The sequence below is a fragment of the Cynocephalus volans genome, chromosome 15 (genome assembly GCF_027409185.1).
Source record: "Cynocephalus volans isolate mCynVol1 chromosome 15, mCynVol1.pri, whole genome shotgun sequence".
NCBI classification, from domain to species: domain Eukaryota; kingdom Metazoa; phylum Chordata; class Mammalia; order Dermoptera; family Cynocephalidae; genus Cynocephalus; species Cynocephalus volans.
The window spans coordinates 90,218,374-90,229,568 of NC_084474.1; the positions used below are offsets into that span (position 1 = coordinate 90,218,374).

At 39.0% G+C, this 11,195-nt stretch overlaps 1 pseudogene; it reads left to right on the plus strand.

Moving 5' to 3' along the window:
• The first annotated feature begins 6,615 nt into the window (after positions 1–6,615).
• On the plus strand, positions 6,616–7,345 carry LOC134363729 (E3 ubiquitin-protein ligase RNF220-like; annotated as a pseudogene).
• The last annotated feature ends 3,850 nt before the right edge of the window (positions 7,346–11,195 follow it).

Below are 11,195 nucleotides of genomic sequence, written 5' to 3' on the forward strand. Positions count from 1 at the left end.
TGAGCCAAATAAAGAACAAGTGGCAGAGCCTTCTACAATGGTAGTAACCCACAAAAAGCCCCCCAAAACGTAGAACTATATAACACAGAGAGTTAAACTTAATGAAAACTACAGATTTCAGTTAAATAGTGTATCACTATGGGTTTATCAATTGTAATGTAATACATTACTGCAAAATGTAAATAATCGGGAAAATGTGGGGATGAGGGGATGAGGAGAAGGAGTACAGGGGAACTCTCTATACTTTCTACTCAATTTTCCTATAAATCTAAAATGCTCTGACAAGTAAAATCTATTACTTTTTTAAAAAAATGCTCACATTAGAGATGACTTATTGTTTAGAGAACACAAAATAACAATGTCTGGTTATAATGTGTAATGGTGATAAAGAAGATGGAAAAAAAAGAGCCTTTCGAGGTCAGCAGGGGCTGAATCACAAAAAGTCTCACAGGACATCTAAAGGATTTAGGACTTTACCCCAGAAGACATTAAATTATTTCATCTGTCGAAGTAATATGATCAGGTGTGTGTTTGCTTGCTTGCTTTTGGGATCTTTGGGAGAACTCTTAGGAAAATAGACTGAAGGGATTCAAGACTGAAGGATGAGTCACCACTTAGAAAGATGCAGACGCACTGCTGGAGATAAAAGTGAGGTCGATATCAGGCCCTGAGAATTCTGACCAGAGTTGCAGCGTAAAGAGGGGAAATGAGCACTCTGCCACAGAGGGGTGTGAGGACACGTAGCATAAACAATTCTCTTTATTTATTTTCTGCAGAAGAGAATGGATATGTGCCACTCATGGTTGTAAACATAAGCTTATGGCTTCAGTGGTGTCTCTGTCCTGCTCTCTGTTCATGGTCAGGAAGGACTGGTCTCTCTTTTGCTTCAGGGGAGTGTGGGTGCTGGGGAAATAGCTGTAACAATTGCTTGCAGGTCTGTGTCAGACCTTTTAAGTTGTAATCATAAATGCAAAAGAAATGCTTTCCCATGCCCTATGATGGGAATGCCAAGATAAATATGATGAACACTTCCATTTAGATACTTGCTATATGACGAAAACACAAACACATAAATGTGTAACTATACTCGATTGCTAGAGAAATGGACCAAATACAAACCTGGGAGGTTTTGCCTTTTCTTGATAACAAGAAGAAGGATTTACAGAACTGTCATTTGAGCCCAATATTGAGGGATAAGTTGAGAGTTCCCTATAGTGAACATTCAGGGAAAAACTTTCAGGGCAGAGAAAATGTCATGCACAGAGATAGAGACACACATGTGACGTGGCCTGCCTGGATTAGCTTTGGAGTTGAAGTGTGAAGGTCAGGCCAGATCAAATCATTGTGGATTCTGAATGGGGAAAGTCATGCAGGAGTTTCAAGATCAAGAACCCACAGTCAGAAGTGGATACTGGGTAGACCAGATGGACTTGCCAGGAAGTGGCGACAAGAATAAGGAAGATAGTAGCTGCCTTATGACATGCAGATAAAAGATCCACTGAGGAGAAAACAAATCCACATGGTGCTTAGACTAACAGCAGATGTCTAGTAATGTCAGAATTTCAGTTAGGACATTTAATCAAGGCTGAGAGGTGACACCAGCCTCTGGTGTTTGGGTAAAGAAGAAACAGAAGTCGAATATCTGTATACAAGTCTGCCTATCCTACTGGTCTGTGAATATATTTTATAATACACATAGTCTTAGGAATCAGGTGACTCTTTAAGTCCTCACTTGTTCACTTACTTACTAATTATGTGACCTGGATCAAATTACTGAACCTCAAAATCTTTTTTATTTTTTAACCTATAAAGTCTTATTATAACACCCGACTCACAAGTTCTTGTGGAAATTAAAAAAAAAGAGAGAGAGAAAGAGACATTGAATGAGAAATATTATGTAAATGTCTGGCACAAAATAGTCCTTTAATCTCTCTTAGTAATACACTTCCTAATCAAGAAGTATGTCTCATTTATGTTAAAACTTCATTTTCAAAACAGTGGCCAGCTCAAAGAGTAGGGGTTAAATGTACATTTGTTGAACTAATGAATGAACGAATGAATTTAAGTGTAATTTTGAACAGATTGACTTTTACATAGGATGACTTTGGTTTTCCCCAGTTTGTGTCTTTCCCTGGACATTTCAGCTGAGTTTCTGAATTCCTCACATGTTCTTTCACACTGTCACTTCATTAGCACCATATCTGTTTGTGAGGAAATCTGGCAAAGTTGATTTCTCTAGGCAACCAGTTTGTACTTTTTGTCCTTTGATTGCAATTAATGAGATTAACTGTTTAGCTACTTCCCCATTATGCTTTGATGAGGCCCATATGAGTACATTTTCCAGCAATATAAGTATTTAGTATTAGTATGTTGTCTTATTGGGAGAGCATTGTTATTATACTGCTTTATTAATGCCTGTATATGTTGTTCAATTAAGATTTACAAATCTGGTTTAATTAAGGTTTATAAACAGTGAAGTGAACTCCTGTCTGTGTTCATATTGCTGATTCCTTTTCTTTCTTTCTTTTTTTTTTTTTCCCGTAGTTCTAGTGGAATTAGAAAAATCAAGTGGGCACTGGAGCTGAAAAATGAAATGTCTTCTCAGGGCATCTGATTCCATCCACCTTCTGTCCCTATGTTCCCTTTATAATTGAGATCCACATAGACACATAGGTGCAAGAAAATCCACTACACCTGGAAAACAGCAAGCAACCCATTCATGTTACCCAGAGAAAGCCCACAGACACTGGAATCAAACTACTCACATCAGCTGTGTAACTTTGAGCCAGTTACTCACCCTCTCTGGTCTTCAATTTCTTTATCTGAGAGCATGAGAGAGAGAAAAAGAATGGCACACTGTAAAATAAGTTATTACACAAAAGTGTTAAGTGAAATAATTTCAGTAGAGTATCTGGTATTAGTTTAATAAATGATAGCTATCATTAATAAGCCATGTATAATTAATTGTATAAATAAAAAGGGATAAGGTAAATGGAAGCTTGGGCAATATTTGTGAGCCTGCATGATATAATTATAATGCTTTAGAATGTCAATGTCATGGTTCCAGTCCTATTTAAACCCAACAAGTGCATAATGAACACCTAGACAGTGTCAGACACTGAGTAGATGGAAATTAAAGCAAACAAGATAAAAATCACAACTCCCTGTCTAGAAAGAGGATAAGACCAGGTTGGGTAACATGAGTGAGTGTGGTCCATGATAGAACTAAGTACAAGTTTCAGTAACGGCAGAAAGAAGAGGGGGAATTCTTCCACCTGGGAAAGTCAGGTCTCAGTTGGCTTGTTTCTCTTTGGATGTTGGCTTATCCCTTGTTCTTGCTCAGAATTCCGGCTTCCTGGCTGCATCTCCAGACTAGATTCACATGCTTTAAAAATAAATTATGAATCATGGCAGTTTCTAGAACTATGCTGACCTGACTTGTTCATTTGCTAACCTGAGAGTACCTCTCTAGTGCAGAATACCTACTGTATTCCTCACTGAGTTGTGAAATACTGTGTAGAGGAAAAGTAACGGTGAAAGGTGAACCCAAAGAGAGAGCAATTCTGGCAACATTGTCTGTCTAATTCCCAAAGTGCTCCCAAAGTGACAAAGCAACTCCTGACATTTTCAGGTCTATGTAGAAACTGTCAGGGAATGAGGACAAAGAGCAGAGACCAATGAACGGTCACTGCCTTTGCACAGCTGATGACACAATATTGTTTGAAATAACTGGCTTGTTGGGAGACAAGAACGCAATAATAATAATCCTATATTAATTAAACTTTATCCTACTAAGTGTTTAAGTTACTTAATTTAACTCTTCACAAATAGAATATAAAGTAGCATCATAAACTCCTTTTTATTAATACCACTCAGGGAAATTATATCATTGATTTGAAAATAAAAGGTAAAATCAAAATTCCTGACCCTGTCCATCCAATTCCATGCTCTTCCTACTAATTCATGCTTACAAAATACTACCCAGTAAGAGGATGACTCTAAGAACCTGGCAGGGATCTCAAAACCCCATTATTTAAATCACACTGTAATATTAATGAAGCAAGTCTCTAGAAAACCTCCGTCCTTATACAGGACAGAGTTATATAAAGGATTTGCACCCACTATTGGTTTAAGAAAATGATGAGAGAGAGCATATTGGCTGATATTCGGACTTTCAGGTTACACAATAGATGTACCTAGTCATAAAAAAAATCACGTAGGAAGGAAAGCAATATGGATGTGAAATTTCTATAAATGGCAATGAAGACAGCATCGAGGACTGAACTGTTTTGAGGGGTATAACCTGGACATGGCTTTGTCTAACTCAGAACCTTATTGTCTAAGAGACTTTTTACCTGATCTCAGACCTAGAGATGTCCCTCTCTGAATCTTTTCTCTCCTCTCTTAAAAAATAAACAAACAAATGTGGAAACATTGCCCCTTGTCTTGCCTTCCCCTAAGAATCACTGACAAAATCCAGAGAGATGGTGGATATAGTCCTATAAAGGATGGGAATATACTTGGTAAATTGTATATGGCTACATAAACATAAGGAGTTATTATTATGTTGATTATCATTGATGACAGCCTGGACGAATGTGCTAATTACACCCATAAATGAAGATGCAAATGCTTTACTCTGGACTTTCAAGAGAGGCTTATTCTTCTCTTAAAAAGAGCCATTATAAGCACAAAATATTTCTTTTTATTAGTACTGCAATAACTGTTCCATGTAATATTAATAACAATAATAAAATGTAAGCCACTTCTACATTATTTTCAGGGAGAAAAGAACACAAGAGCTAAAAAGTTGAGTGGGCAGGAACTTGTACCTTTTAATGGTATTCATAAAAAGGCAGTGGATGTCTAATAAATCTGTGTTGTCTCACTTCAATGCCCCCTATTTTGCATTTTTCCTAATTCATATTTTTCCTCCCTTTGTCATTTGGCACCATGTGTGACCTCAGTGGGTGCATAAATAAAAGTGACCCTGATGAGCCCTGTAGCTGATTTTGTGTATTACCCAACAGACACATCTATCCCAATTGTCCCAGACCTGTCCGTTGGTATTTATCGCTACATTTGGCTGGAATCCTTGAATAAATGTTAATTGCCTATGACAAGGTTCACTTCGAGGATCCTGTCTACTTTGGGCTACATGCACATGCCAAAGCTGCTACCTAGAAAAATTATGACAATTTCATTTTTCTACATCATTTGGCACAAGCTATGGAATTTGATAGAAAAACATATCTGCCTTGATTGTTGATGACCACTTCTAATGGCCATGTTGAATATTGTACCCTTCAGTATGCCACAGAGTGAGGGTCTAATGCGTGCCTTGTAATACTCTAGGTGCCAAAAGTATTACAGCAAGAGACATCTTGGATTTTGTCCAAAGAACTTCTAATTTAGTTGATTACTTTGGGCCTACATATATATTCCAGGATAATCTCTCCATCTTAAGGTCAGCTGTTGAGCAATCATAATTACATCAGCAAGCTTAATTCCCCCTTCCAATGTAACATGACATATTCCTATATATCTGAGACTAGGACCTAGACATCTTTGGGCTCATTATTCTGCCTATTATATTGAAAATATTTGCATTGTAAAACAAGTGGTACACATCACTAGAAATTGTACAGTGATGTTCAATATGTATGATTTGCACCATGTATGTAAAGGAGAAGTAACTAACAAAATACAATAGAGAAAAAGAAGGCTCACAATTATCACAGAAGGATCAAAGCACAAAAAATGAAAAAAAAGAAAAGAAAACAAAACAAACTGATCAATTTTCCTATGGACTAGGTTTGGATTATGTATTTGTTACAGGAACCTAAGAATTAGTAACACTGATTAACGAAATCAAATCAAATCAAGATAAAAGTTTATTTTCCTCCATCATACTGCCAGATACAGCACTGACATCAGCAAGAGCCTTTTGTGAATTTAATCTCTTCCCACCATGTGTCTCTAACCTCCCCTAGAGCCCTGTTCACTGCATCCAGCCAGTGGAAAGAGGAAAGAGAGCTTGGGCGAGGCTCCCCCACCCTTAAAATCCCGGGTCTCAAAACAGCACATATAATTTCTGCTCATGCACCAGTGAGCACATAGTAGGCATATGGCTACACAGAAGTGCAAAGATGTGGAGTGAAGTCCAGGCAGGCCGCACTGTAATCCTGTGACCAAGGAGTGGGTTTTGTCAGACTGTCGACGGCCTCTGCTGCACATGTGCAACGTGAATACCGTGGTGCTGTTTTCAGCACTCTGACTCTGTCCCTGACTTCCCTGCTGCTTTCCCTATGTCATTCCTGTGATCACCTGGACAGCTCAGCACATGTGTGTTCTTGCCCCTCGTGCACTTGTAAAGCCCTCTGATATCAAGTGGGGTCCTGGAACCTTCGTCTCCACAACCTCAGCATGGTAGATGGTCAAACAGGAGGAAGACAGATGCTTAGGGGAAACATTAAGGGAATCACATAGAAAGGGATCATAATTTAAACTACAAGTGGCCCCCAGCAGCTACGTGAAGGCCACCAGCAGCGGGCAGAGCAGGGGGCAGCGGGAGGGAGGAAGGAGGCCTTCCTGCCAGTGCGAGCCACCTGGCAGATGCAAAGGAAGGCTCTGACGGGGAAATGCAATGGAGGAAGCCAGATGACAGCAGAGGGAAGGCCCCGCACCACTGTGAATGATGCTGGGGACATCAAGCATGAGAACAGCCACCGCTTTGAAAAGTGTGAGTGATGTGGACAGAAGGGGGTACGGGCCACCACTCTCCTGGAAGGTGGCTTCAGAGACTCTGGCTTTGTCGTGTGCATTGCCAAAGGGAACAGAGATGCTGACTTGGGTGTGGATGGGGATGACACGCTGGAGTATGGGCTGCCACAACACATGGAGGTGACATCATCTCCGGCACAGGTGAAGAGCTTGGTGGAGCCAAAGAGATAGAGGCACTCCGAGGAGCGCATCACGCCTGAGTTCTCCCAATGGGCTGGTGATGAGATGCCATCCACCAGCAGTGGTGAAAGCAGCAGTCAGGAGGCCATGCAGAAGACCTGCAAGAAGAGAACATCGAGAAAAATCACCAAAGATTAAGCTGTCACCATGTTTGAGTCCCTGAAGGCTCAGGTCAGGAGCTTGAATGGCAGCTATCTCAGGGGGACCCTTACAAATGCCTCATCTGCATGGACTGGTAACTGATGCCCCTAACGTCCATCCAGTGTTGGCATGTGCACTGTGAGGAGTGCTGGCTGCAGACTCTGGTGAGAGTGCCAGTAAGCTCTGTCCTCAGTGCAGCATGATCGCAGTGCCCGGAGACCTGCGGAGGATGTACCTGTGAGCTAGCTACCTCAGGCAGGCCTTGCCTCTAGCAGCCCCACCTGCCCCTAGCATCTGTGACAGTGACCCTCTCCCCTTGTATGTACTTGCACACAGGTTCCCTGAGTGCATGCATGCACATAGTCACACACACGCTTACACACACACACACACACACACACACACACACACACACACACACAGGACTCTGGAGCCAGAGTGGAGGTTGAGGCCCAGGTCCTTCCTGCTGGCTCCTTTTTTTGTTCCAGCCTCTGTTCCCAGGGTGGGGGTGGCAGGAGTTATGGTGCCAGGCTCTTCAGATCCAGCCCCCTGACTGACAGACGGACAGACAGACATGCAAACATCAGACTGAAGCACATGTAATATCGGTCATGTATGTATATACCGTTGTATATAAATGGGACAACTCCTTGCCCTCCTCCCCATCCACTCCCCTCTTGGTTGGATGATTTTATTCTTTTTTCAAGAACCTCTGGAAGCAGTGCCTCCTTCAGAGCTGATTGGGGGCTCAGCCCATCCACCTCTTGGGGAGCATGCCTCTCCCTCTCTTGTGGCGTCCCTTTCCTCTCCCATGTGTTCGGTGTTCAGTTGTGTATATTTCTTCTCTCAGATATGGGACACATACTCCAAGGGACATGATCTTCTTAGTCTTAACTCAAGGGGCTCTTCATAAGGAGTCAGGGTGGGGATGGGGCAGGAAATGGGAACCAACTTGCAGCAGAGGCTGTGATTGGGGCTGGAGGGTCCACCTGGCTACCCAACGTGCTGAGAACCATTCCTGGGATCAGAGTTGTTGTTCTTAGGGAAAAGGTGTTGTCTCCCCCTCTCCTCCCATGGGCCCATAGTGTGATGCTGTGTCTGTATATTCTATTCAAAGGACAAGTACTTTCCTTTTGTAAACTACATGTGACATGGATTACACTAATATCAACAGCAATAAGCAAATAAATTATAAACCATAAGCAGCAAAAGCAAATGAGTCTGACCAACCTTTGCTTTGTCACTTTCTAAGAGGAAGGAAGGAAGGAAGGAAGGAAGGAAGGAAGGAAGGAAGGAAGGAAGGAAATAAAGAATTTCTTTATCTGTCTTTGTTCTCACCTGTAAAACAAGCATGATCAAACCTACCTTGAGGGGTATGTGAGATGGATTATGAGAGGATATACAGAAATGTCTAGTCCTTTGCATAGTAAATGGTACGTCCTAAATAAAAGATGCTATTAATACCATCAATATTTATATTGTTTTGCTAAAATGGTAATACATTCTTTACAATCTCCTTTTTAAAGGAAAGGAAATTAAATTTGAAAGATTAACGAGACCTAGCTAAATATATATATTTTTTTTCTCGTGATTTAAACCGTAAGTTTTATCTGTGACTTTGCTGCTTATATTTCTTAATGGATTTTTTGTCTCTTAGACTGTGAGAAAACAAATCAATGCAGCATTAATAATTAAGCAGAGAATATCACTTTCACAAGCATCTTTTTGGCAAGGTGAGAGACTGCAAAACAGCTCCTACCACAATCCTTTAAGCAGTTGACATGAAGACATAAATTTCTATATCCCTATGCCATACTTTATAAGTAAACTTCTTACTAATGTGGTACCCAAGTGTAAATTATATCAATATTATAGTGTTTCGTTACTTCAGAGACAAATGGAATCACTTCTTTAAAAGAATCTCTAATGATGCTGAATTTAATTTTCAGCTCATGGAATCACAGTCACTAAGGTTTGGGCAAGATTGAATCTAAACTTTTACAAACTATCATCTGGTGTAAAAATATTTTGTTACATGTTTGCCAAGTGGGTATGTCGTCTATTCCTCATTAATGATAGAAAGTTTGCTTTTTCACAAGGAAGTGGATTTATCTATGGACATCCCTGGATATCAGCAATCTAGCAAATAATTAATTAGTTAATGAATTGGTTAATTAATTCAGAATATATGGTTTCATGTATTTTGCTACATGTTAGTTACAAACACACAGATATAATAGTCTTCATATTCCAAGTACCTTCTATAAGCCAGACACCATAAGCCAACTCATTTAATCTCCACAAGAAATCTATAACTAGATGTCTTAATTAGCCCCATTATAAGAAAAATGCTTAGAAAGGTAAAGTCATTTGCTTATAGTTACATAACCACCTGGGTATTTGGGGATGGGAAAGAGTCTTAGCCACTGTGTTATTCGAACTCTTAAAGTGATTGCATTTTTTTTTTCTTTCCCATGGTTCTTGAGAATTGTAGTTTTAACATTTAAGTTAGAAAGAACTATAACTGATGTTAGGTACATAGTATGAGGAGAGCACAGAAGCATAATCTATTAAAATGTATTTTTATTTATTTTTTTCAGATCTATTACCTTGTAAAATAAAAGAATAAGTATTTAATTACTTGGGGCCAGACAAAATGCTTTGTACTCCTTAAAGATAAACCTATATCTCACTGGACTTTGAATTTTACATGCTTACATAGTGATGATATCAAAGTTCATATTCAATCAGCTAAAGACTGTGTTATAAAGAGTCTTCTCACCAATTCCCTTTTACATTTGTCAGACCAGGTTCGTGTACCTTACTCTAGGATTTCTTTCTCCAGTCTTAGTTTCTTCATTAATTTCTTTTGTACATAAATGAATTCCAGAAAGCCAACTGGTCAACCCAAGGCCATATGGATGCAAATTAGTTAAGAGAAAGTAGCTAGATATTCTCAGAGACAGAATAGCCTTGTGCTTAAGGATATGGATTCTGGAATTAAACTAGATCTGGCACCATCACTCATTACTTTTGTGATCTTGAGCTAGGAATTTAGCCTTGTTAATCCTAATTTTCTCATTGGTGAAGTGGGTCCTATAATAAATTCCTTAAATGTTTTTCATGAGGATTACATAATCTACATAAAGCGTTTAACATAGTGCTTGGCACACAAGGTTAATTAATAAAGGCTGGATTTTTGTGATCTTTTGTGTAACTATGATTATTGTTTTGTAAATGCAAAGCGAAGGGTGCACCTTTCCCCCACCCAAACCTATCTTGTTTATAGGAGTAATAAGAAACCATCCACAATTTGATTGTTGATGGATGATTTCCTATTAATGATCCCATTTAATCCTCATACTAACATAGGTTGTAGGCCACATCATTCCTACTTTGATGACTAAAATTAAGATTGAGGAAAATGAAAGAAACTTTCCTTGGATTTTCTAGTGATTTTTGAAGGGCTAATGTTATATAATATGGAAGCAATAAATTAGACTAATGAAATCTTCTTGATCTACAAACTTTATTTTGCAGGATTAAAAATTTTTGAATGATTAATTTTACTATCATCAATTTATTGATTGACTTTATTAATTAATATTTCAAAGCATTTGCTTCAGTTAATAAGACAAAATTAACCCCACTGCATTTCAATGTTTGCTATAATTAATGATGACACTATGAAAACCAATGCTTTTCCATGATTCATTATGACATCATCAATGCTAATGATCTGTTTGTTACTTCCCTGCTGATGGCAGTTAAAAGAAGATGATTCCAAAAAGGAGAGGAAAAACCTAAATTCTTTTCAAACTAGTAAAACTCTTTGCTTTTGGAGAATGTCTGATTCAGCAAACATGTTATAAGAAATAACCAGTATTCCAAAAACCCAAGGTATATTCAGGCAACTAAAATGAAATTGGTGATTGATGTAATGTAGCAATGTTGTTTAAGTGTATCTTCCTGATCTGCTTTTCCATTGGGACATCATTTCTAACATTGAAGAGTCTCATTTGAGGAACTTGAAATGGGAAATTGGGGAAGAAAATAAAAGGGAGGTATGGACAGTTACTTTTGCGTGTTAA